General features: G+C 47.3%; 1 long non-coding RNA gene across 1 annotated transcript; it reads right to left on the bottom strand.

The window, feature by feature from the left end:
• Positions 1-2183: 2183 nt before the first annotated feature.
• LOC308432929 lies at positions 2184-13691 on the bottom strand. Its single transcript, XR_013975429.1, has 3 exons — positions 13563-13691; positions 6942-7036; positions 2184-3840 (listed from the first exon to the last, which is right to left on the bottom strand). It is a non-coding gene; the product is annotated as an uncharacterized lncRNA (long non-coding RNA).
• Positions 13692-27957: the final 14266 nt, after the last annotated feature.

Raw genomic sequence — 27957 nt, 5'->3', positions numbered from 1 at the left:
GACTCCTCTTGCAGAGATCATAATCCACTAGAGGCAGGCAGTTTCTCTGAATCTGGCCACCAAGGACCTGATGATGCAGAGGTGGAGGTCGGTGGGGGAGGAACTTTGTACCAAAACTCCTTGAAGAAGGCCAGGGAGACTCAAATTGGTGAGTTAGATCCCCAGGACTCACTCATATAATGAAATTAGGAAACTGACTCAGACATTGTTCTCTGAACACGGTCTCTGGTGGGAGCATGTGTGTGTCTGTAAAAAATAAGCTTTTAAACCCCAGGAGAGGACTACCCCATGCATAGGATGTACGTGCCTGTAAGAGCACACCCAAGCCCCTTAAACTATGGTTCCTCTACTGAGAGATTGAGCTGTGTTCCAGGCTGCTGTGAAGATTAAATGGGATCTCGAGGAGGAGGATTCTTTGTTGAAAGAAAGCCTGCGTGTGCTCAAGTATGTGTAGGTTACCAGAGCCCAGATGCATGCTAAGAGCCAGAGCCTGACCTATATCAGAGGGAAAGGGTGCCAGGCCTTATCTGAGAGTCCAGTAAGAACTAAGCCAAGTCCCATGAATAATCCCTGAGCACCTCAACCCTAACAGAAGGAAGCCAGTTTTTGGGTTCCTCTTCTCACACCACTAACATGCTGGTCTAGGTTAAATGGAGCAGAGGAAAGGGGCTGCCTCAGCCCTGGGGGTGTTTGGCTCCTCTCCATGGTAATCTGAGGACAGGTCTAGAAGCTGCACGCGTCAGACCCCTACCCTTCCTGCTCCAAGCTCTAGCAGAGACACCCATCCCCCAGGCTCTCCACTTTGCCTCTCTATGAGTCTCAAATCTGGCTTCTCCCAGGTACCACAGTGTTTGTTATCGAACCAAGTCTGGAGCTCTGATGCTACCTAATCCACACTGTAGCTGGAATGAAATGAAAACTAACTAGATCTTCTCCCTTCTCTGATAAAATGTTCTGAGCTGAGGTGCACTCCTGTGATCCAAGAACTTAGTGACCGGATGACAGGGAGTTCAAGGCCATCCTTGAAGCCAAGATGGACTAAAGACTATTTCAAAATACCAAAAAATTAAGGCCTCAAATCCGTCAATGTCTCCAGTCTGTGGGTATGTGCTTCCTTCAGCCTCCTAACCGTCTTCTACCCTCCAGTCCCCTCCGCCACCTCTCTTCTCTGTCACAAAAGTGAGGTTTTAGAAATGGTCTAGTGGAGTAAGGTTTTTGGAAGGAGCCTGGACTGACCGGATTTTTCCAGTGCTCATCCGCCCCCTGGTGGTCATCATTGGGCATTTCAGTCCTTAGCAATCTTTAGGCTGAGTTCAGAAGCCAGCCTCAGGGTTAAGGAAGGTAGGTTACCTGGCAGCCAGCAACTCAAGAGGAGGAAGATTCCAGAGCTGTGGCCCTACAGTAATTTGGACCAGCATGGCTTTTCAGCTCCCTTTTCACCAAGATCCCCTTTATTCTGTGGTGTGTGTGTGTGTGTGTGTGTGTGTGTGTGTGTGTGTTTCACAGGCACACTTGAGCACATATGTACTTGTGTGAACTGTTCCTTTGCACAGGAGGCCAAGTGTTCAACTGTGTCTGCATGGAACAGATGGCAGCAGCAGATTCCGCCTTCAGAAGATGTTCATGTGGGTGGAGTTGTGTGTGATCAAGCCAGCATCCATGCGTCTGTCCCCAGCCTCTGAAACTGTTACCAGGCAGGAACCTGGGTCTGAGAATGCTGAGGCTCACCCTGCCAGTAAGCTGAATGCAGACTGCAAGCCTGTCACTGGACTAGATCCGGTTGTCATTGGTTCTAGGGGTCTAGAAAGACCAACACCTAAGCCCTAAATCTTGCACACATCCTGCTGGTGCCAGGAAGAGGCTGGCTTTCTCTCGTACCCTCGCGGTCCGTAGTTACCATGTGTTAGGTGTGACTAGTCTGTCGTTGTTCACAGTCTACTCTTTCTGGGCACCTGCTGGGCATGCTCCCAGGATAAAGTCATATGCCCTTATTTATGAGTTTAGACATCTGACCAGTCTTCTGGTTATTTACTCTGCTGTTTTCCTGTGATTGATCGTAAGCTGCCATGCAAGGAAGTGTGAGCCAGGTTCTGGGAGTGCTGTGATTTAGACAAGGAGTTCAACTGCTTTTATTTGTTGCCTTGCTTGTGAGCCAGAGAAATCAGAGCACACATTCCTCCAAGTTGAGCCAGGTGTAGCGGTTCACGCCTGTAATCCCAGCACTCCAGAGGCTGGAGTAAGAGGACCTTGAGTCCAAGGTGAGCCTGGGATACAAGTGAATTCCAGGCCGGGTCAGCCTAGGCTGTAGCATGAGACCCTATTTTTAAAGGAAAGGAAAAGAAAGAGCTGAGCCTAGAGCTAGGGGTACAGGCCAGTAATCCTAGCTACTTGGGAGTGTAAGGCGGAAGGATCACTAGTTCAAGGCCTGCCTGGGCTCGAGTGTGGGTGCTCTGCCCATGCTTCCCATGCCTCTTCCTGTGTGACATATATATGACCAATTCCTGCAGTTCGGGGACTGGCAGTTGTTTCCCTAGTCTAAGAATAATGTGCACTCCCTGAGCTGCTGCCTCCTTTGTGCCATGCAGACAACAAACACACAGACTTGACTTCCTAATGTCCAAACCGAACCACCTGCTTTGGGTAAGCCCGCCTACTTTAGGGGAGTGAAGGGGCCAGAAGTTTGAAGCAAATTCTCTCCAGCTTCCATCCTTGGCATATTTGGCCACCTGGGGGAGCCCTCTGTCCCCTTCAGTCAGAGGAGTGGGAGAGGGGTGTATGGAAACAGGAATCCATCTGTTATCAGCCCCCACCCATAGGCATATGATTCTGAACAAGGACACCTAGCATCAACTAGGGCTTGGAAGAGTGACTTTCTTGGGAGTCTGGCATCACAAAGAACATACAGCAAGTACCTCCAAATGTGCCCACCTGTTGCTCAGGAAGAGAAATTCACTGAGACGTGAGACTGGGATCCCCAGATTCCCGAAGCTCTGAGAAGCTCACCCCTTGGCTCTTTGGCTTTGTACTGCCATTAAGACGGGTGGAGGGACCTTTAGATCCTGTCTCAAAAGTCCTAGGTAGACACCTGGGGCTACAGCTCAGTTGGTAAAGTGTTTAAATGAAAGTCTGGGTTTGACTCCCTAGCATCACATAATCTGGGCCTGGTAGTCTCAGCATTTGAGAGGTGGTGATAGGATAATCAGACGTTTAAGGTCACCTCCAGCTACACAGAATGAAATCAGCTGAGACCTGGTCCAAAAAATCAAAACAAAAGGACCCAAGTAGAAAGCAAAGGCTAAAGATGTAGTTAGTGGTAGAGGTCTTACTTAGGTCTTGCCTAACATGTGCAAGGTCTGGGCTACATCCCAAACACCATTTCAAAAAAAAAAAAAAAAAAAAAAAAAAGGCCAGGTGTCCCAAGTACTGCAGCAAGTGGGAGGCACCTCTATTACTCAATACAAGAGGTATCTGGATGGATGGCTGCAGGTTGACCGGCCACACACAGCATCACACAGCATGGAGGTTAGAATCAGGTGTCCTTGAGTGAAGATGGTAGAGCGAAATTCAACTTTGCCAGCCCTGCCTGAAGGGGTCTGTTACAAGCTGCCGTCTCCACTGCAGGTTCTGAGAACTATCCACAGGCAGAGATCCAGCAGTGGTGGACTGAGATGCCACCTTTTTGGTGGTTCAGGGCTGCAGTGTCTTGGGTACCCTCTTCTTCCCTTCTGGCACAGATCCCGTTCCTCATCTGTTCATACACTCCCAGACTTCTACTGAGGGTCCTCCGCACAGGAGCTCTGAGCCCATCTCTTCTTCCATCCACTTGGGAAATAGTTACCTCTGTAAGCACAGGAAAAGGTGATGCTGCTGACTGGTACTCGGGAGCCCCTTGCCTGGCCCAGTTTGCTCCTAAAGCCTGGGGAACAGATGGTCTGGCCTTCCCTGGCTGTTCCACAGTAAACCCCAGGGGAGCCCCTTGCTCCTCCTCTCAACCCCTCTGGTGTTCCTACTAACCCTTTAGGAAGCAGCGAGCTGAAAGGGACAACATCTGGGGCTCCCCAGGGCCTCAGTGGCCCAGCTGCCTGCCTCCCTGGCCCAGTGCTGGTATAACCCTGTCTAGCATCTTTGATGCAGAGACCTAAGCTTGGCTCCCTTCTGCTCCAGGGTATTTCCTGCAATAAATAAATTAGAGCCTTATCTACTTAGTCTTTAACACCCACCTGAATCTGTGTTGTTCCCCTTTAGAGAGGGTGCCAGCCAGCTCCTCTACCCACAGAGCCAACTATACCCCAGACTAAAAGTTTTTCTCTCAGGCTAGGATGACATGGGACCCATGTGAATGCACTGAGCAGGGAACTGGCTTGAACTTAAGAGAGAGAAGACAAGTCCCCTGAAGGTCAGCCTAGCCCACTACTGACGAGGACACTCTCATATCAGGTCACTAGGCACCTGTTTGGGCATCTGGGTGTGGTCTGTCCTTGTCAGAAAAGAAGGAACCCACAGGAGGGATTTACATGAGGCTACATTTGCATTTCACACCCAGGCTCTGAACTTGTCATTTCCACCAAGCCCAGCTCAGACAGCCTGCTCTTTCAGAATGGAAAAGTTACTTATTAACTAACTTCACCCTGAATTGCCTGAGGTCACCCAGACAGCTAGGCCCTTAGCCCAAACTCAGCCTTGGCTTTGAGAGAGTCTATATGGGGTCTTTTTGGAACTCAGGCAGCCTGCCTCTGAAAATGCAAGTGTTGGGGACTCAAAAAGTCCAGTAGTCTTTTCAGTCCCAGGCCTGAACAGCATGTGATTCCCTGAGCAAGAGCAGCTAGGGGAAGACAGTGGCTACTACAGAGACAGCAGAAGGAACTTGTCTCCAGGGTTAGGGACAGGGTACAGGCCAGAAGCCTATGGTCTAGTGTGGGCTCTGATTTGAGTAGCACCTGTGGCCTTGTTATGGGGGTTGAGTTGGTGTCCTCCCAAAAACTGGATTGAACCAGCCATCCTCCCCTAGGGCAGACCTTGGCCCAAAGGAGCCGTGCAAGGGAGCTTAAGAACCAGGAAAGCTGTTCTCTTGGGGCCTCTCTTCAAAACACCCTTCTCTACTGCCTTACCTTGCCCTTGCTGGCTTCTGCTGTCACAAAGATCCTATCATGAAAGCCAATAATGTTCCCTCCCCCTGCCCAGGTCCCTGCCTAAGACTCCCACTTATAGCAGGCCTGGACTTAGGCCTGCTGGCTCCCTAGCTGGCTGGTTTTCCATGGAGGACAGCCTCTCCTGGCCAAGGTTCCAGGTCTCTTGTAGGACAGGAAGACTCTGTGGACCTCTCCCTCCATCTGACCTTGCCCACAGATTCAAGTAATCCTGTGGGGCTCTTGACTCTGTTTAAAAAAGCGTTAGAGTCTGACTACAAGCTATGGGTCAGAGTGAGACATATGACTTGAACTTCAGACTGCAGGGGAACAAGAGTGTCAGGCCATGTGTGTCATTTACCAATCACTGGTGGGGGTCGTTCCTCTCTTGGGGTCGGTCAACAGTTACCTAGGGTCCTTCAATGTGTGCAAGCTACACCATACTTGTACAACTAGGTAGGAGGGTAACCACTGCTCAGAATCACCTGGTACCCTAAGGGCCTCCAACAACCAAAGTCAGGTACCTACTAATTACCCTGTTATGGGTCATAGTTGGGAGGTGGGAAGAGCCCTTAAGCTAGGTCTTGCTTGCTGAGGAGGTTAAGCAAGTGCATACCCTTGCTTTATTCACCCTTAACTAGAATTTTAGCACCTTTAGATGGCCCACCCAGAAAGGCCTGGGCTTGCCCACTCTTCACTGTAGGCCTGAGATGCCCTAGGTAGAATGAACATTTCTAAGAAACAGCACAGTGCTCACAGGGTATGCTATCTCATTCCTCTAATTCCAAGACCTGGGGACAGGGATAAGGAAAAAAGTGGTTCAAGGCCACCCTCCATTACATAACAAGCAAGTCTGAAGTCAATCTGGTCTATATATACAACCACATCCAAAACGGGTGGGGGGTTGGTAATTTACAAGTCCCAGCAATCTGGAGGCAAGGCAAGCAGATCAGTGAGTTCAAGGCCAGCTTCATTTACATAGTGAGTTCCAGGCCAGCCAAGGCTACATTAATAAACAAGAGCTGAAAAGGCGGCTCAGAAGTTAAGAGCACTTACTGTTCTTGCATAGGGTTCCGGGGTTCCCTATGCCCTCTGACTTTTGTAGGTACCTATACACATACACTCCTAACAATACTTATACACATAAAAAAAAATAAGTCTTGAAGAAAAACAAAAAACTAAAATGTAAGAGGCTGGCAGTTAAAGTTGCAGCTGTGCCCATGGCCAAAACAACCACAATGGGCTACTGAGAGTAAGTCTCCGGGGACAGGCTGTGGGGAGCACGGCAGGCGGCTTCTCACTCCATGTTGCTCAGGACACACTTGAGAACCTTGCTTGCTTCAGTCTTGGACGGTATACCACAGCCTCTCTGTGACAGCTGGTGGAAGGATGAAGACTGTCACAGGCTCTTGGGGAAGCTGGTGGCCAGACTGTAGGGCTTCGAGGTTTTTTTTTTTTTTAAGATTTATTTATTATATATAAGTATATGAGTGCACTGTAGCTGTCTTCAGACACATTAGAAGAGGGCATCAGATCCCATTACAGATGGTTGTGAGCCACTATGTGGTTGCTGGGATTTGAACTCAGGACCTCTGGAAGAGCAGTCAGTGCTCTTAACTGCTGAGCCATCTCTTCAGCCCCACTACATTTTTTAAAAAAATACATTTAATTTTTTAATATAATCCCAGCATTAGGGAGGTAGGGTAGAGGCAAGTGGATTTGAGTGTGAGGCTAGCCTGGTCTAAAGAATAAGCTCTGGGAGAACTAGGGTTTTGAGGAAACCATTCTCAAAAAAACAGGTTCAATTCCCAGTACCTGCAGAGTGGCTTTTAACCATCCAATTCCAGAGGATCTGTTGCCCTCTTCTGACTTCTTGGGGCACCAGGAATGCACACGGTCCACAAACATACCTGCAGGCACAAGGTTTATGAGCATAACATTAAAATTAGTTTCAAGCACAGTGGTATATGTCTTTAATACTAGCATTAAAAGGGCAGAGGCAGCCACATTTCAGTGAGTTAAAGGCCATCCTGGTCTTTACAGTGAGATCCTGCCTCAATAAAGAGGAATAATCCTGACATTGTAGCCAGTCCATTGGTACACTGCACCTGTGCTCTGGGCAAAGTCGGCTACAGACATTAATAAGACAGATACTTGTCTTCAACCCTGAGAGTTAAGTGTGAGTGAAAACAAGAAGTAAGGGAGGACATGGCTGCTCCTGGGGGGTTGAGGCTTTTATTATAGATACAAGGGAGAGCACAGGTGGAGAGAGAGCCATCTGAGAGAGCCCATAGTGACCGTGGTGGGCAGACTGACCCAAGCCATGTGAAGAGAGTGAGGAGCCAGAAACCAAGAGGCCAGAAGGACAGGAACAAAGAGCAGTGGCCAAGAGATAAAAAGTATAGGTAGCTGGAGAATGGGCCCCATGCTGGAGAGTACCCAGAGATGCTGGGAGAACCAGGCAGCCGGGTCCACTTGATATGTAAAACAGACGCCTCAGTTTAAGATCTAACAGAGTGCCACACAGATGTGGGCATCTCTAACTGCTGGTCTTGCCCATTCTCAGACTTGGGATGAAACTAGCTGGGACAGGCCCAGGGAAAGCTCGGGCAGGGGACTATTCATTTCTAGGGAACAGCAGAGGGGATGGAAATCCTGGGGGTGTTGGTCAGGAAGGCCAGCCTGAGTGAGGCTTAGGTACCAGGATGGATAGCAAAAGCTTCCTGGACCTGTATCATGTTTTTGCTGCAGTTACAAACAGCACTGAGATCAAACCAAGTGGATGTGCTCATGAGTTAAGCATTTTAGGGGGAGGAAGGAGATCAGGAAGCAGGGCTACAGCTTAGTACCGGAGTAACTGAATGTCTAGCATTTGCAAGGCCATGAATTCTATCCCAAAGAAAAAACAGATCCCCCCTGTCCCCCAAAGAAAGAAAACATAGGCTGGAGATGCAGCTGGTAAGAGTGCTTGCTTACCTAGCATGCAGGAGTCTTGAGTTTGAAGCCTGAAATTACACTAAAAATTAGGCATTAGGTAGTACACACACCTGTAATCTCAACACCCAAGAGAGAGGTGGACACAGGAGGATTGTAAGCTCAAACTCATCCTCAACCATATAGTGACTATGAGGTCAGGCCAGTCTGGGATACATGAGACCCCCAGCCTCAAATTAATAGCAGAAAATTTAAAGGATGACTTTAGTCTCAGGACTGGGGGAAGAGGGTAGGTGAATCTTTGTGTATTTAAGGACAGCCTGGTCTAAATAGGTGTTTCAGACTAGGAAGAAAAATTCTCTAGTAAATTATGAAATTGAACATTCAAGTGTGCTGAGATGCCATATTGGTCAGAGAGGTTGGGGAGGGCAAAGTGAATACCAGGAACTGAGATGGAATAGAGGACAATCAGTGACAGGTAGTATTAGGCTCTGGGCTGCTTGGGGGCACTGTCCTACACCCAGAACCCACACGAGGAACCTGCAGAAGACAGTCCCTTGCTGTGGGGTGGCAGTCCTGTAGCTTTGGACTCTGGTGTGTAAAGCAGCTGAGGGCTGAAGCTGCCGACCTGGGACATCTCCATCCGCACACTTCCCACCCCAGGGCTGCCAGCCAAAGAGTCACCTTGTATCCCCTATCCCCGGTAGCCAAAAATAGCTTCCTACACTCTTAAAAAAGGAGGTTGTTCTGTGCCTGGTGCCACAGGCCTGAGAGAGCAAGGGGGCCTAGCAGCCCATTCTCTACCTTCACCCCCTGACAAGACCTGTGGTGTCTGGCTGACCTGCAGTCTCAGGAACACTCCCACCAACACCGGGAGAGTTGGTTTGAGAGCCTGGCTTAAGCAGTGACCACTTCCTCCTAAAGCCACCGGTGATGGCTTTAAGAAACAAAAAGCAAGGCTGGTCTTTCTTTATCTGCAGATAGAGGGTCTAGTGGGTGGGGCCCCAGCTTCTGTAAGTCAAGGTCACTAGAGTTCCAGGGTAAGTGCTATATAGTCCTTTTCAGGCCCCTGGCTACAGCCCCAGCCCTCTGTAGCACCACAAAAGGAAATGTTTGTGTTCCTAGCTAGCAGCCTCTGGGCAGAGGCTTGACCACTCCCTTTCTTCCTTCCCTCCCTCCAGGCTAAGGATCTAGGAGGAGTCACCCAGAGCACTGTGTGGGGAGGTCAGTCCAGCTTCAGAATGGCCAGGGGTCCTCCAGTTCACATTGCTCAGAAGCTGCCTGGTCAACCAAGTCAGCCATCCCAGGTCAGATCTCTTAAATTTCCACAGCAGGTAATCTAAGGGTGACCTGGAAGACTATTCCCTAAGGAAATCATCCAGCCACACGCAGCCCACAGAGGCAGAGCCCAGAGCAATGCCTTTCTCAGGGTTGCCTTTGAGGTACCCCACTCACAGCCACTGCTTAAGGAAATATTAAATAAGCTGCCTTCTGTTGGGTGAGGCCAGTCTCCCCCAGGCTGCCTTCCTTCCGGAGTTTCCCATTAAATTATTTACTTACACACACACACACACACACACACACACACACACACACACATAGCCACAAAGCTCTCAGGAAGCCTACAGGCACAAGGCAGCATTCATTTTTCAGCAAACACTCACTGCAAGGCCCCTTTCTTCCTTACACATAAACGTTAGCAGAGCAGCAGCTGAGGGGCAGCTTCTAGGTCTCTGCTAGAAGGGCCAGAGAAGCTCTTCCCAGAGCTTTCCTGAGCACAGAACCTAGCCCCATGCAGTAGCTCAGTAAGGAGAAATGGAGAGGCCCAAATGCTAACACTGGGGGGCTTGAGGGGGGCACAGAGGGTAACATAATCCAGGCCTTTAAAGAAAGCATAAAGCCTCATTTTGTAGTTTAAGATGGAGGGGACAAGACTACCTAGCCTACTTCCCATTGGCCGTTGACTTTATTTTTATTTATTTATTTTAGTTTTTAGAGACAGGGTTTTTTGTGTGGTCTTGGATATCCTGGAACTTGCTCTGCACACCAGGCTGCACTCAAAGCTCACAGAGGTCTATCTAACTCTGCCTCCCAAATTCTGGGATTAAAGGCATGAGGCATCACAACTGACCTCCCTACTGGGCTTAAGTCAGGTTTCATGCTTGGCTTTCTGAGACGCCAACCTTTGCCTGTTTGGTGGATTAAATTAGTGGCAAAACCTACTTGATGCCATGCCTGAGTGACATAGGGACCATGGCCAGCTGGCAGGATGTTAGACTGTTAATGCTCAACTCCCAGATGTCCTGAGTAGGATACTTCTACCTGGACAGCTGTGGTGAGAGTTCCTAGCTGGTACCCTAGGAGCATAGTCAACTTCCCAACTTCACAGCATAGGCTGTGGAGCATGCCCAAATCTGAGACAATTGTGACAAGACCAGGAGAGCCGGTCCGTGTGCCACTAAACCATTCCTTCATGTGGAGGGAACGTGCCAATCGTTCATGCCCCACCCTACCACCTGAACTGACTGGAACTCACCATATAGACCAGGCCTAGAGTTCAGAGACCTGCTGCTTGCCTCTGGAGTGCTAGGATTATTTTTTCATCTTTTAGTTTTCTTGTGACAGTTTCTGTGTAGCCTTTGCTGTTCTGAAACTAGCTCTATAGATCAGGTTGGCCTGCCTCTCTCTCCCAAGTGCAGGGATTAAAGGGGTGCACCCAGCTCACCCCTCCATGTTTTAATTAAGGATATCAATGACCAGTACAGAGACAGAGCTGCATTCTTGGCTGAGGCAGATGACCATCTATCTGAACCTACATAAGAAACAGGGAAGCCTAGCCTCAGAAGGAAACTTTGGGCATGCTGACTCAGACTGGTTTGATGACCTACACTTGAGACCCCAGCATCTCAAAGGCTAAGGCAGGAGTGTTAGGAGGATGATGAAGAGAGTGGGGGGCATGAGGCCCATGGAGGTGCAGCAAGGCCTGGGGGCAAGGGAGATGCCTCTGAGGGGCCCAGGTTGGGAATCCCTTCCCCCTGAGGGACCAGCCACACAATGGTATAGTACAGAATAGAGTTTATTCAGGTCATGGGAGAGTTAAGAGGGCGGTAGAGGCAGAGAGAGTGGGGGGAGGGGGAATAGAGGCCAGCCATGAGCACGTGGAGGGAGGGTGGAGGGAAGGGGAAGAGGAGGGGTGGGGTGGGAGAGCAAGGCTGCAAGAGACCAAGATGCCTAGAGAAACAAGAGAGAGAGGAGGGGGCAAGCAACCCTTTTTATAGTGTCAGGTCACTGGGGCGAACATACCTGGCTACTGCCAGGTAATTGAGGGGTGGGGTTTACAGAATCCCAACAAGGAGAACTGCCAAGAGTTCAAGGCCCAGTTACTTAAGTTAAGTTCCAGAACAGTCTAGGTAGGCTACAGGGTAAATTGAAAAAAAAAAAAAAAAAAAAAAAAAAAGACCAAAAACCAAAACAAAACAAAGCACCTTGGTAACAGAAAAGGATCTCCCACAAGATGAGACAAAATTTGGAGAGGAAAACAAACAAACAAAAAACCCCTGGTAACCTGCCTCCTCGCCTATCAATCTAAATTCAATTCTCTAGCCACACCATATAGAAGAAGCAACACCTGCAAGTTCTGGTGACTTCTACAAGGACATAAAATAAATAAATGTTTGTTGAGAGCAGCTCAGCAGTTTGGAGCACTTGTTACTTATGCAGAGGACCCAGGCTCAGTTCCTAGCACCCACATGGTGACCTGTGACTATCTGTAACTCCAATTTTGGGGAATCTGCTGCCTTATTCTGGCCTCTACAAGCACTTAGACATGCAAATTATGCACACACATACATGCAGGCAAAACACGAATGTGTAAAATAATTCTAAAGGGAAAAAAAAAGGACTGGAGAGGTGGCTCAGTGGTTAGGAACACTGACTGTTCTTCCAGAGGTCCTGAGTTCAATTCTCAGCAACCACATGGTGGCTCACAACCATCTGTAATGGGATCTGATGCCCTCTTCTGGTGTGTCTGAAGACAGCTACAGTGTACTCACATATAATAAATAAATAAACCCTAAAAAAAAAAAAAAAAAAAAAAAAAGAAAAGAAAAAGAACCTTCATTGCAAGTAACTGACACAGCCTACAATGGAATACTGTCCCTGAGACCTATTGACGCAGGAGCTCTGGGACATATTAGGGATATCTGTTGAAAGAAGATCCTCAGACTTTATGTGAAAAGTTTCGCCTTTGTAGATAGATCTGCGGCTTGATCAGCCTGCCTCAGCCTCCCAACACTTTGATCCTAATTATGAGACTCCATACCCATCTGTTTACACTCTCATGGTAGCTGTTGCTAGGTTTAGGGTGGACTATTTCCTGGGTGTGGTGTGATTCAGCCCCTGGGAAGTATCAGTGGGATGTATTCATGGTTATATAAAGACTAGGGCTACCGATGCTGCTGGAATCCAGGAGAAGCTAGAATGTATCATCTCAGTGAGAGCCCAGGGTTTCTGCTCCTCCAGAAGGATGCTGGTCTGGGATGCACTCAACCTCAGTTCTCCTCCTGAAGCTTTCTTTCTTCTCTCCTCTGGAGATGCTACAAACGTGTCTTTTTTCCACACACCTTCTATTCTATTACTGTCACCACTGCTGGGCCTCCCATTAGATTCTTTCTGTCCAAATAAATGCCTGGGAGAATGAAATCCTCCCTCCTGCCAGGATGAAAGGGTGAGGCCAGGTCTCACCAACAGCCTATAATAGAGCTTCCTCTAGGACACTACTTCTGACCTTTAGAGAACTCACCTCCTTAAGGAGGTCATTAAGAAATCTTTAATTGCCTATTTACCCATGGGCCACTATCCACGATACTTCATGCCCCTGTGCAAAAGCTGTGCCCAAAAGAGAATCTTAAACACAAAATAAGGAGAGGTACACTGGAAGTAGTGACACATGCCTTTTATCTTAGCACTTTGGGTGCAGAGGCAGGCTGTTGCTATAGACTTAGGGGCCAGTCAGAGCAATGAAGGAAGACGCTGTCTTGAACATTAAAAACAGAATCCCATAGGGAATGGGAGCCGGGTGGTTAGTTTTGCATATTAATTCAAGGACGATGGATTCTATGCCTCGAATGGGAGTTTTACTCAAGACCCAGAATAGGGAGGGTTTGTACTGGTGAGTCTAGTCAGCTCCTCGAAACTCAAAAACAAATTGAATGCAGACTCGCATTCAGGTATATATAAACAGCCTGGAGGTGCAAAAAAAAACTTTAGATACACTTAGGTCGAATACATCCTCCAAACTAACTCACGCGACAAGTAGAAAACCGTGAGTTTCTACACTTAGATGCGGGTAAGTACGACACTGGGTGTGCATGCAGGTTAGGAGGGTGCAGGCATAACACGAAGGCGGCTACGCTACGGTTCTGCACGCACCACGCCGTGCACGCACGGGTTGACTAGCAAACACATGCCGGAGGGTGCACAATCGCCCGCTTCCCCCCATACTTGGGCGCCGTGGGCTGCAGCAATATGCGCAGCCTGAGCACTACGGCCTTTGTTGTGCCGGCTTCCGGACCTCCATCACACAGAGGACGCGAAAGTCGACCCAGGAGAGACGACGAAACACGAAATGGCGGGCAGGGGGCGGGGCAGAGAGGGGCATCCATCCTCAAGTATGGGCGGGGCGCGCCTGTTTCTGCGCAGGCGTGCGGCCAGCATTCGCTTCCCTTTGCGCAGGCGCCCGGATGGGGCGTGCCTCTCTTTGCGCAGGCGCCCAGCTCAGCGCGCGTTCCCAGAGGCGCGCAGGGACACAAAGGGCTACAGGAAAAGTGCGGAGCGCGGCCGAGGCCTGTGGAGCGGCTTCAGGTCGTGAAGGATCTGGAGCGGATTTTCGGCGCGAGAGCCGGGCTCGCCGGAACCGCGAGCTTAGTCCCTCCCTACGCTCCCTTCCCTTCCTTTCCCTTTCACCTCCTTTCCCTGTTATAACGGCCTCGCGAGACGCATCGGGTACACAGGGCGCAGGCGCGAGTCGCGCTGGAAGGATGAAGAGCCTCCATCTTCCCTCTTGGGCGCTAATGGCGCGGATGAGAGCATTTCCCAGTCTGTGGGGACTCGCACGCCTGCGGGGCAGCATGTGGCTCCTCTGCATTCCCTTCCTCACGGTCCCCTTGAGCGGAGATGGTAGTTTAGCCCTTTGTAAACATGGGGCTATTAGACTCCCATGGATAAGGCAAAGGCTTGGAGGTTACCAAACTGACCCAGCCCTTTGCTAGGTGCTTTTTCAGATTTCGGAATGCTTTACAGAAACACGAATACATTTTCTGTTAAAATATTTCAACCATAATATGTAAGTGTTCTTTCTGGCAGTGGATCCAAGAGGGGTCATTTGACCCTAATTTACAGAAAAGGAAACAAAAGTGAACCAGAGAAAGATGGCTTAGTGGTTAAGAGCATTTTCTGCTATGAGGGCCAGCGTTCAATTTCTAGCATTCACAAAGTGGCTCATAATCATTTATCACTAATTCTGGGAGGTCAGAGACTCTCTTCTGTTCAGTCTCCCTGAAACCCTTTACTCTCTCTGCCATCTTATGAGCCCTGTTTTTGTTTTGAGATAGGGTCTTTTTTTTTTTTTCCTTTTTAATTATACTTAAGTACACTGTAGCTGTTGAAGAGCATCAGATCTTACTACAGATGGTTGTGAACCCGCATGTGGTTGGTAGGGTTTGAACTCGGGACCTCTGGAAGAGCAGTCAGTGCTCTCAACCATTGAGCCATCTCTCTGGCGATAGGGGTGAGGGTGTCTCTTATATTCATGAAATGTTGGCCGGTCTAGATCCTGTCTCAATAAAGCAACCGGGTGCAGGGAGGAGATAGAAAGATGGTGCAGTGGTTAGGATCACTGGCTATTCAGAGATAAATAGGTTCAGTTCCTAGAATCCACATGGTTGATTCACAATCATATGTAACTGGTTTCAAAGGGATCTGACCCCCTCTTCTGGCCACGCGAGCAAGTGAGCAATTCATTAACATTTACAAATATGCAGGCAAAACAATCATACATGTAAAAATTTTTAAAAAGCAACTATAGACCAGACATGGTATGTACCATCATGTGTAAGTCACATTTATGAATTCTCATTTTGCTAATATAAAGAAACCCTAATGCTCATTTAATTTTAAAAGTAATAGAAAAAAAAGATGTAAACAGAAATGAGATTTAAAGTCTTTTATTATTATTATTATTATGAGTACACTGTAGCTGTCTTCAGACACACCAGAAGAGGAATCAGATCAGATCCCATTACAGATGGTTGTAGGACACCTGTCATGTGTGATGTCCTGGGTTCAAGTTCTAGGCCTGGAAAAAGAGGAGGGGGAAAGCAAAAAGGCCCAACCTTAGCAGGATTTCAGGGGAATGGTTGGAGGTAAGATTTGTAAAGTGCCTACATCATAGTAGATGCTTAATAAGTGAGTTATACGGATTGTGGCAGTTACAAACCGTAACGGAAGGAATAGGGTTAAGTAAGAAAACCACTCATGTCCCTGAAGATCCTCATATCTGTGCTCAGTCCACACAAAGCAATGAGTTTTTGGGTTTTTTGTTTGTTTTTTTCTGGTGCTGCAATGGATCTCAGAGCTGGGAGCATGCCCTATCAAAATTTTCTTTTTTGGAGACAGATTATCTTTTCTCTTTTTCTTTCTTTCCTTTCTTCCTTTCTTCCTTCCTTCCTTCCTTTCTTTTAAAAAACAGAGACAGGGTCTTTCTGTGTATCTCTGATTGTCCTGGAACTTGCTCTGTAGACCAGGCTACCCTTGAGCTCAGAAATCTGCTTGCCTCTGTTTCCAGGGTGCTGGAGTCACATCTGGCTAAGACAGTGTCTTATAGTGTGCACTGGCCTCCCTCCTGCCTCTAAGTGCTCTGTGTGCTAGACAAGCACTCTATCAACTGTGCTAAGTCCCCAGCCCTGATTTAATGATTTTTTTTTTTAAACATCTATCTGTATGCCACATCTAGTGTTAAGTTTGTCTTCCTTATCCTAGTACAGGAGACAGGAGGGCTCCCTTAACAAAGGGAATTTTTAAAAAAACACAGAGTGCCTATAGCTCAACTAAATGGGGGAGGCATACCCAATGAATAGAAACTGTATTGCAGGAACCTGGGGAAACTGGTTTTATGAGTAGGTTGGGAAATTCAGGCTTGTCTAGGCAGCTGAGGCACTTCTTTAAAGGGGAAGGGAGGGCGGGCTGGCAGGGGTATTCTACTCCACTAGGACCCCTCTGCGGTGCCATACTGTGATGAAAAGCTTCCTCTGGGGGTTGGGATGGGGGGCAGGGTAGAGGAGACTTGCATTAGCAGCTAGTGAGCCTGTCACCAAACCCTGCTCCTCTTAGCTGCAGTGACAAGAGTTTAAAGAATTCACTGGTCTAGTTGTGTCTGGCAGCTACATTTTGTTTGTTCTGCTATATAGTTTTTTTAAAGCAATTGTATTTTGGTTTGTTTGTTTGTTTTGTATTTTGAGACAGGCTTTCTCTGTGTAGCCCTGGCTGTCGTGGAACTTGAACTTGCTCTGTAGACCAGCAATCCACCTTCCTCTGCCTCCCAGAATGTTTGGATTAAAGGCGTGTCCCAGCACCATTTAGTTTAAACTGTGTGTGTGTGCCTGCATGGGCTCACTGTCTATTCTAGGCCTCCAGCCCATGGGGGTCTGAGAACAACTTAGAGGACTTAGTTCTCTCCTTCTATTCTACCATGTGATCCTGAGAATTAAATCAGGTCCTAGACTTAACAGAGGGAACCTTTACCTGCTGTGTGTGTGTTCATGTGTATGCACCAGTGCATGTGAAAACCAGTCAGTGTCTATCACACACACACACACACACACACACACACATACACACACACACACACACAAAACCTTTTAAAAATAGAATCTTGGGGGCTGGAGAGATGGCTCACTGGTTAAGAGCACTCACTGCTCTTCTCTTCCAGAGGTTCTAAGTTAAAAATCACAGCAACATGGTGGCTCACAACCAACTGTAATGAGATCTGATGCCTTTTTCTGGTATGTCTGAAGACACACTACAGTGTACTTATAATAAATAAATATTAAAAAAATAAAAATAGGATCTTTTACTGACCCTGAAATTTACCTTTTCAGCTAGACTGGTTGGCCAGAGAGTCTCCTGGGTTTTTCTGTTTCTGCCTCCCCAGCAGTAGGATTACTGGCATGTGTTTTTTCCATGAGTGCCAGAGTTTCAAACTAAGGTCCTCATTCATGCTGGGCCAACACTTGACTAAGCCATCTTCCTTCAACTAAGCCTTGTTTTGTAATTTTTTTTCCAGAAAGGATTTTACCATATAGTCCAGGTCTGGTTGGCCTAGAACTCTAAATGCTTCTGTTTTTTCCTCTTATATCTTATACCTTACAAGTCAGGGCAGTTATGCCTACTGGGTACCCACATCTTGATGGACTTTCACAGGCCAATGTGAAGGGACAGATTACAAATTCTTGGCATATTCTAGGCACAAATTGACTAGTGAGGCCCATGACCCCCACATTTTCCGCCAATGCTAGTTAGAAATGTCAGGGGACAGGGAAGATAGTTCAGTGAGTATAGGGACCTCTAGTTAAACTTGAACGCAGTCCCCTGTAAAAACTGCATACTCGCTGGACAGGTCTGTAATCTGAGCCCTCTACAGCAAGATGGAAGGCAGACGGGAATTCCCAGAAGCTCAAGGATCACCGAGCCGGAGTACACAGACAGTGGCAAACAAGAGGCACCTGCTTTAAGCAAGATTGGGGCAAGGATCAATACTTGAGGTTGTTGTCCTCTACTTTCCGCATATGTGTGCCCACACACACACACACACACACACACACACACACACACACACGACAAACATAAAGCAATGTAATCCCCCACCCCTCTCAAATCCACTGAACCACAGTTTGCATTTTAACAAGAGCCTAGACATTTCTTTACCCAGATAACACTAAGTGAAATGCACTGGAAAGTTTGGCCTGGAGGGGAAGCCCAGCAGTTCAGAGTGGGCCAACCCTACTCCAGCCCTTTGTATATAATGAAGAATTGCCACAAGGGGACAGAACAAGACCTTGGGATTGACCTAGATGCCCTGGACACTTTGCCTCAGCTGGGAGGAGGACTGTCTGTGGTATGCATGGATGGCTGCTCTACCCATGCCTCCATGCCCTTGAGTGATAAAGCCATTCAAGAGAGGCTGGCTGGGTTCCTCTCCCAGATGTCCAGGGTCATTTCACATTAGGCCACTGACCTTGAGTCTCTTCAATCAGAAAATATCCCAGGGGCCTCGTCTTTCAGCTTGCTTCACCTGGTGATGGTCAAGAACCCTGGTGTGAGGTACCTCCTCCTCCAGGACCTTTGACACATCTTAAAACAAAGAGTCTACAGCTCTGCTCTGCCTGGACCTACCTCACGGTTCCTATTATACTTTCTCAATGTAGTTGTTTTTTTTTTTGTTTGTGTGTTTTAAAAGCCTACAGCACCCAGTATTTCCAGACGGTCTCCCGTCCAAGTACTAACCAGGCCCGACCCTGCTTAGCTTTCAAGATCAGAGGAGAGGAGATTGGGCCCATTCAGGGTGGTATGGCTGTAGACCTGTGTGTGTGTGTGTGTTTTGTGTGTGTGTGTGTGTGTGTGTGTGTGTGTGTGTGTGTGTGTGCATGTGTGTGTGCATGTGTGTATATTATAAACATTTTATTTTTATATTTTCTTTTTTTGAAAATATTATTATTGCTGGGCATGGTAGTTCACATCTTTAATCCCAGCACTAGGAAGGCAGAGACAGGTGGATTTCTGAGTTTGAGGCCAGCCTGGTCTACAGAGCAAGTTGCGGGACAGCTAAGGCTACACAGAGAAACCCTGTCTTTGAAACCTGCCCTGCCTAAAAAAAGAAAAACAATCAAAACAAAAGCAATTATTATTAAAGATCATTAAACTGTGTGCACATGTTTCTATGCACACGCGTGTACTTGTGTGTTCATGCCACCGCTTGATGGATGAAACTCAAGTTAATTTGCTGGCGCAGGAAGTGCCTTACCTCCTAAGCCACTAGGCCTCCTCTTTCTTTTGTGACAGATGTCACTATTTTAGCCCAGGCTGGCCTTGAACTCCTGATTTTCCTGCCTATCTCTCTTGTGCTGGGACAGGTATACAGCCCCACACCTGACCTATTACAGCTCTTTTAGTACCAGCTTCTCAGGAGGCCGAGATCCAATAATCACTTAAGCTCAGGAGTTAAGGCCAGTCAGGGCAACATAGCAAGACCCTGAGTTAAATTTGAATTTAACTTAAGGAGCCAGCGAAATAACTCAGTAAAATGCAAACCACACAAGCATGAGGGGTTGAATTTGGATTGCCGACACCCACACAAAAGCTGGGCATTGATGGTACACATCTGTAACACAGCTGGGGCAAAGAAGGCAAGAGGAAAGGAGGGGCATGGGAGGCAGTCAAATCCTTGGAGTCTAATGGACATCCAGCCTAGCCAATTAGTGAGATCTAGCGTCACTGGGAAAGTTGTCTCAAAAAAAGGAAGATGTAGGGGGACTGAGAAAAACACCTGACATCAGTCTCTGGCTTGTACATTCAAGTGTGCACAGATGTGCACACAGATACACTAACCAAATATGTACAAAAGTAAATAAAAAAGAAACAAGTAACAACCAGAAAGAAGTTGAAGTGCAGGCAGGATACAAAGGCTTGCTCTGGTAATCCCAGCACTTGTGAGGCTGAGACAGAGGGTGGCTGAGAGCCCTAGGCCTGGATCACAGAATAAAATCTAGTACAAAAGGGGAAAAAAATAAAAAGTAGAAAAGTATTGAAAGGGTTCATTTACCCACCTCACCCAGATTTTATACGGCTTTCAACCTTTGACACCCTGGGCTCTCTTCGTTTTCTTCTCCCTTTCAAGAATAATCATTAGCCCTGGCCTCTTTTGTTCTAAATCCTAGTTGGACAACTTAATGTAAAGTTGGACCCAACACTGGATTCTGCACTTACGTACACACTTTAGCAATAACAAAAAGTATGACTGCTCTTTTTTTGGTCTTTGTGTTGTTATTTATTTCCCTTTCTTTTTCTCTCTTTTTTTAATTGGAAATTCTCTGCATTTACATTTCAGATGTTATTCCTTTCCCACTAAAACTGAAGTTTTTGTTTTAAAGATTTATTTATTCATTTTATATATGTGAGTACACTGTTGCTCTCTTCAAACATACCAGAAGAGGGCATTGGATCCCATTACAGATGGTTGTGAGCCACCATGTGGTTGCTGGGAATTGAACTCAGGACCTCTGGAAAAGCAGCCAGTGCTCTAACCACTGAGCCATCTCTCCAGCCGTGTGGTAGTAATGGCCTTATTCTCGACAGGTGGGATTAACATTAAGGACAGGTGTGGATCAATAGAGTGAGCTGCAAATTGTAGAACAGGTGCAAGACTCTTGTGAAACTCAGGAGTACAGAAATAGATTTGAAAATGGCCAGATCTGGGCTGGAGAGATGGCAGAGTGCCTAAGAGCACTGGAGGTCCTGAGTTCAATTCCCAGCAACCACATGGTGGCTCACAACCGCCTATAATGGAATCTGATGAACTCTTCTGGTGTGTCTGAAGACAGCTACAGGGTACTCGTATAAATAAAATAAATCTTAAGAAAAAGAAAGAAAGAAAGAAAATGCTTAGATCTGGTGAAGTCTAGTAGTTAAGAGAGAGAGAGAGTTAGGACTCATCATCTTAGGGCTTCATTGCTATGAAGAGACACCATGACCATGGCAACTTTTATAAAGGAAAACATTTCATTGAGGCTGGCTCACAGTTCAGACATTCGATCCATCATTGTCATGGCGAGAAGCATGGTGGAATGTAAGTCAGACTTGGAGCTGGAGAAGGAGCTGAGAGTTCTTCATCTTGATCTATAGGCAGCAGGAAGAGACAGTGACACACTGGTCAGGCTTGAGTATCTGAGATCTTAGTGCTACCAGACCACATCTACTCCAACAAGGCCACACTTCCTAATCATGACACTCCCTACATTTAAACACATGCGTCCATGGGGCCTCTTCATCCTACCACAGCATGTGTGAGGTCTTTGGGTTGGATCCCTCAAACCACAAAGTTGAAGGTGGGGCATAGTTCAGCAGGTAGAGTACCTGTTCCTGAATTGGATTCTCAGGCTGGAGAGATGCCTCAGCAGTAACAGTTTGCTTCACACTGGGCAGTGGTAGAACATACCTTTAGTCCCAGCACTTGGGAGACAGAGGCAGGTGGATTACTGTGAGTTTGAGGCCAGCCTGATCTACAGACTGAGTTCCAGGACAGCCAAGGATAAACAGAGAAACCCTGTCTCAAAACAACAAACAAATAAATAAACAGTAGCTGTGCAACCATGAGGACCAGAGTTCAGTCTCACCAAACTGCCTGGCCTCCTGTAAGCATTCTTATGAAAGATCTGACACACTCTTCTGGGCTTCATGGGAGCCAGTATGCTCGTGCGTGCACATCCGCACTCACACCTACCTGTGTGTGGTTTCGTGCAGACACACACAATGCACAAGCCAGAGAAAAAGAATAAAGCCCTGGTGGCACAGGTTGTAATCCTAGATGAGGAGGAGCTCCAGCTCATCTTAAGGACATAGTAAGTTCAAGGTTAGCCTGAACTATATGGTGTGTGTGTGTACGTATGTGTGTACAAGCTTGTGATTCTAGCACTCTAGAGGGTGCAGATGGAACATTGTCAAGAGTCTGAAGGCAGCTTGGGCCTCAGTCTAGGGTCTGTGAAAATTCTGAAGGCTAAGAGAAAGCTCGGCTAAAATTTAATATAGCCATTAATAATCTGATGCCTGTTCATTAGTCATCAGACTGGAAAACACACACACACACACACATATATAACACACATACTATCCACACACCACACACATCACACAGACCACATACATCATATACCACACACATCACCCACACATACTACACACACCACACCATGCACATATACCACACACATATACAAATATACCACATACACACATCACATACACACCACATACACTCATACACATACACACATCTCTCTCACACACACATACCACACACACACACATCACACACCACACACACATACACACCACACATCACACACACACCATACACACACTAAACATACACATATAAACTACACACCACACACACACACACACACACACACACAGAGCCTTTCCTAACCCCAACATATGCTAACAGTGTCCATGTAGTGTGACTTAGCTTGTTCTTCCCCTTAACAGAACCCAAGGAAGTTAAATCCTCTTCCTGTGCCATTGTAAATAGCTTCAAAGACCTCTCCTCAGACCACCACCCAGTTAGAAAGCAGTGGAGCTGGGTGCACAGACTGGGAGCCCGGCTGGGGGAGACCTGCAGAGCTGTCTGGAAGGGGCCTTACCAGAGGTCATCTGAGGTACAGAGCAATGAAGTCACAAAGCAAGCCCCCTCTGGAAAGGAGACAGCCAAAACGTAGACATCTCCAGGAGTCAGTGAAGCAGACTACCAGGACACAGAATGTGACCTGCCTGGGCTTAGGAGACTGTTTTGTTTTTGCCAGGTGTAGTGGCACATACTTTTAATCCCTGAAATTCCAGCACTCTGGAGGCCAAAGCAGGCAGATCTCTGTAACTTTGAGGCCAGCCTGGGTTACACAGCAAACTCCAGGACAGCCAGAACTACTGCTATATAGTAAAACCCTGCCTCAAAAAAAAAAAAAAAAAAAAAAATACCAAACGACCAAAACAAAAAATAAACTTGTTTTATTTATCTATTTTTGAGGTTGGTCTCATTTGTAGCCCTGGCTGTCCTGGAACTCACTTTAGACCAGGCTGGCCTCACAAATAAACTCACAGAGATTTGCCAGCCTCTACCTCCCAAGTGTAGTGATTAAAGACATGTGTGCCACCAGGCCTGGCAGGAACATTAGGAAAATTCTCCAACTCTGGCCTTCCCTTCCCCAGTCACTATGTTCCATTTAAACAAACCTATGAAATTCCTCCTTCCTTCTTTTCCTCCTCCACAATAGGGTGCCCTTCGAATTAATGAGCCGCACAGAATGGAGGCTGCCTAAAGTACACCCCCTAACCACGTTACCCTAAGGACTCTCCTAGGAGCTGAACGTTACTTGTCACACTACCCAGGAGAGGACAGTCCCTCAAGCAGCCACACTTAGGAAGAAAGTGCAGAAGTGCACAGGTTAGAAAAAAGAGGTTGGATGAAGGTGGGAGGGACGTTTCCCAGAAGCTGGCAGAGCAGACGTGTGGTCTTTTTAAATATGAGGCTCCACCCTTTCTACTAGAACATCAGGTGACTGCAGAGGGCCTTGAGCAGTTTACTAATAGGTCTCAGCACACGTGTACACACACACACACACACACACACACAGTAGAGGAGTGGCACACGCCTTTTCTCCCAGTACTTGGGAGACAGAGACAGGTGGATCTCACAGTTCCAGGTCAGCCTGGTCTGCTGCCAGGACTACATAATTGTGGAAACTCAGAAACAGACAAACAAAACAGAAGACAAGAAGCTCAAAGGCCGTTTGCATAAAGTCTTATATGGTGGGAAATATAAAAAGATTTGAATATCGTGTCCAGACCCCGGGAACCAAAGAGACGGCTGTGAGCCACCATGTGGGTGCTGGGAATTAGACCCAGGTCCTCCGGAAAAACAACCAGTGCTTTTAACCGATGAGCCATCTCTCTATCCTCATCATGCTTAAGGCTCCTTACAATATGAGTGGCCAAACTACTTATTTATGTATATAAACAGCTGCAGCTGTCTTCAGACACACCAGAAGAGGGCATCAGATCTCATTACAGATGGTTGTGAGCCACCATGTGGTTGCTGGGAATTGAACTCAGGACCTCTGGAAGAGCAGTCAGTGCCCTTAACCTCTGAACCATCTCTCCAAATTATCTTGGGTTACCTTTATCTCCTTTACTAGCCATTCCCTGCCCACTTAAGCGTCTCACCTAACATCCCATGACAATTAGCTAAAATCTCTTTGGGATGAGCCAAGGAATCACTAACTTCCACCATCCCAAGGAGTAAGAGTGTCAGCACCGAGACATTTAGAGGGGATGGAGTGAAGAGGGCCAGGAACCCAGTGGGCACAGCCGGCATGAGCTCTGTTATCCTAACAGGCACCACAGACCTTGGTTTCTTTTGGACTGGACACCTACCTACCTCATGTTTCCACCAGTGTATTATTTTTATTTTACATTTGTGTTTTTTTTATTTTAATTGATATTTTATTGTTATTATTTTAATATCGGTAAATGTATTTATGTACATGCATTTGTACCACATGAATGCCTAAGGAGGTTAGAAGACTCCATCTTCTTCTGAAAGTGGAGTTACCAACGGTTGTAAACCTCCACGTGAATGCTGGGAGTTGAACCTGTAGACTCAGCAAGTGCTCTTAACTACTGAGCCACTCTCCCAGCCCCTCATCCAAAGTGTTTTGTTTTGATTGTTTATTTATTTAGTATATATGAGTACACTGTAGCTGTCTTCGGACACACCAGAAAAGGGAATCAGATCCCATTACAGATGGTTGTGAGCCACCATGTGGCTGCTGGGAATTGAACTCATGACCTCTGGAAGGGCAGTCGGTGCTCTTAACCACTGAGCCATCTCTCCAGCCCAAAGTATTTTTAAAGTACTTTGACTGATAACTTCCTTTTGTTCTGTTACTAAATCAGGAAGGAAATTCTAAGGCATTGAAACGTGGCATTAGGGCGGGACCTGAATAACTACCTGTTCCCAGCCTATGGTCACTCTTATTCTGAAACAGAAACCCTGTCCCCAAACAAAACAAAAGGCATTTTCCAGCACAACTGTTCTACCACGGAGCTTCATCCACAGTCAACAGATTATTCTTGGAAGCTTTGCTTTTAGGTAGGGGGACTTCAGTGAGAAATGGTTCATCATAAAATATTCTGGATTTAGGACTGGGAATATAGTTTGCCTAGCTTAGACCTTTAGGTTCAATCCAGATGAGAGAAATGGGAAAGAAGAAGACGTTTGATAGAAACTGAGCCAGGCCAGTGTGGGCTGAGTCCTGGGCTGGGTCTGGAAGAGAGGCGGAGAGGCAGGTTCCAAGGAAACACTGAGTGTAGGAGGCAGTTCTAGAATCTCTCAGATGTGTGGCACCACACCCACTTTTGTTTTCATTTTCTGAGACAGCCTCTCTTGGGAGCCCAGTCCAACCTGGTCCTTGCTACAATTCTTCTGAGTGCCAGGTTTCTAGGCATGAAACCACGGTGCACCGTGCCCAGCACCCTGGACTTTCCCTGTAAAGTGAAGAGGGCCCTGACTCTTAAGGTGACTGACGCTCCACAAACGTTTTTCCGGAGCTGAGGACCGAACCCAGGGCCATTTGCTTGCGAGGCGAGCACTCTGCCACTGAGCTAATCCCCAACCCGGACAAATACTTTTTCTGATCAGTAAAGTGAGTAGTGTGCGCGCGCTAGGGTTGGGCTCAGAAGCATGTGAGGATGATGGGGTTTTCAGGCTGAGATCTCTTCCCTTCTTCCATTCCTTCCTACTTCCACTGATTGGCTCCAGGGCAAGGGCCGGGCAGAGACCGGAATAGAAGAGCTATATTTATCCTGGGAGCCCGGGTGTGGCTGCAGCTCAGGCCGCCCGGCCTGGTTGGAGGCGGTGCTCCTCCCTAGGAAATGAGATCTCACCGCGGTGGAGGAGCTGCCCGCTGGAATTTCCCCGCAGCGTCGCCCTGCTAGGAGGGACCTGGAGAGACCCACCCGAAGCCGGTGTGCAGCCCGAGGAGACACCCGAGACCTAAAACCAGCCAGCCCCCTTACCGGAACCCCCATTTTCACATCTGTGTTTAAGGTTTTTAAAAAAACATATTTTACTTAAGGGGGATAGACAAGTGCCACAGCGCACTTTTCTCTCCTACCATGTTTGTCCCTGGGATCAAACTCGGGTGGTCAGGCATGGTGGTTTATTCCTTTGCTGGGTAGCCAGTTTGATGAACCCCAGATTTTTGTTTTCTCAGTGTGAATATCCACCAACACTCCCCTCCCCCCCAGACAATGTATTTGAGACAGGATCTCATCTAGGCCCCAAACTGGCTATGTAATCAAGGCTGACATTAAAATAAAAATAGGGGTCTGGAGAGATGGTTCAGTGGTTAAAAACTGCTCTTCCTGGGGAACCCAGGTTTGAATCTTTGCACCCACATGGTCGCTCCCAACAATCCAGAACTCCAGTTCCAGGGGATATGACGCCCTCTTCTGGCTTCTTTGAACAGTGCAGGCAAAACATACACATTAAATGAACAAATGTGTACAAAAATAAACAACAAAAATCGTCGTGGAACAAAACTCCAAGAGAACCTTAGAAAGTTTTCTGGCTATTTCATATAGGGCTCTCATAGTCCAAGGTTTTCAAATTCCTAAAAACAGAACAAAGCCTCCTTTGGTAGCAGTCTCATGCAATTTCAAAAGAAAGGTTGGGCCGCACTCCCTCACCCAGGCGCCTTGTGAGGATAAGTTATTGTCTCCAAACTCAGTCTCAGGCAGGGGTAACCAGAATCCTCCACAGTCAAACTTGAGGGTTCAAGGAGGGCTCACTTCTGAGGCTAAGTGGAAACTTCCAGTTTTAGTAGTGTAAGAGAATATGAGCCTTGCACACTAAAACCAGGAGAGAGCTGTCTCAGGCCGGGGGTGTGGCTCGTGGTAGTGTACTTGCTTAGCAAGCGAAAGCCTTGGCTGCCGTCCTTAGTACCGACCAGGGAAGAGGAGACCGGGAGGAGTGCATTAGAGAGCACAATATCTCATGGGGACATTGCCAGCCAAGAACACCGGCAAAGCAGGCTGTGCTTAAGCTACTGAACTGGAGAAAGCCTTGAGGGACACACCCAGACACACTGCGTTGCCTGGCAATGCATCAGGCATGACGCACTCTTGCTGTTTGGGCACAGGCAGAGTCACGGGAGGCAGCTGTCCCCATGCAGCTTCTGACTGTGCACTTGTTCACTGGGAAAAGCCTCCCAGTCACAGGTCACTAGCCACATCCAGACACACGCATTGTCCGCACAAAGGCCCCACCCACCGATGCTTGGTGTCACACACACTTCTGAGTGGTCAGTCTAGACTCCTTGCCTCCTCTCGTTTCCTTTTGGAAAATCTTCAGCTTTTCCATTTTCACCAGGCAGTGATGTAACCTTCTATTTCTGTCATCTTTGAGTGTTAGCCAAAGATTGTTCTTTTGAAATACCCACAGTAACTTACAAATAATGCCTCTGGCCTTTGCTTTGAGTTTTTTTTTTTTATTATGCTAATACCAAGTACAGGGTATAAATGCTTAGAGGTCAAGTTTGTTTGTTTTGAGTTAAGGTCTGACTCTGTAGTCCTGGCTGGCCTAGAGTTAACTGGCCATCTGCCTCCTGGGTGCTGGGATCACAGGTACACATCACCTTGTCTGTGGTTCCTTTTTTCTTTTTCTTTTTGGTTTTTCTGAGATATGGCTTCTCTGTGTAGCCCTGGCTGTCCTGGAACTGGAGCTGTAGACCAGGCTGGCCTTGAACTCAGAGACCTACCTGCCTCTGCTTCTCGAATGCTGGGATGTGAGGCATGTACCGCCACTACCCAACTCACCTTGTTTTTATGTGTTACTTGGCAGTAAACCCAGGAATCTGAGCATGTAATTCAAGCACTCCACTAATTGAGATACATCTCCAGTCCTCTGTGTTTTGAGACAGAGATTTAGTATTCAAGGTTTTGCTGGCTTGGAACTTGGTATCTAAAGCAGACTATTCTAGAACTTACATAAGATCTTAGATCTGCCTGCAAG

The sequence above is a fragment of the Micromys minutus genome (assembly GCF_963924665.1).
Source record: "Micromys minutus genome assembly, chromosome: 19".
Lineage (NCBI taxonomy): Eukaryota > Metazoa > Chordata > Mammalia > Rodentia > Muridae > Micromys > Micromys minutus.
This window is presented reverse-complemented; position numbering and strand designations above follow the sequence as displayed.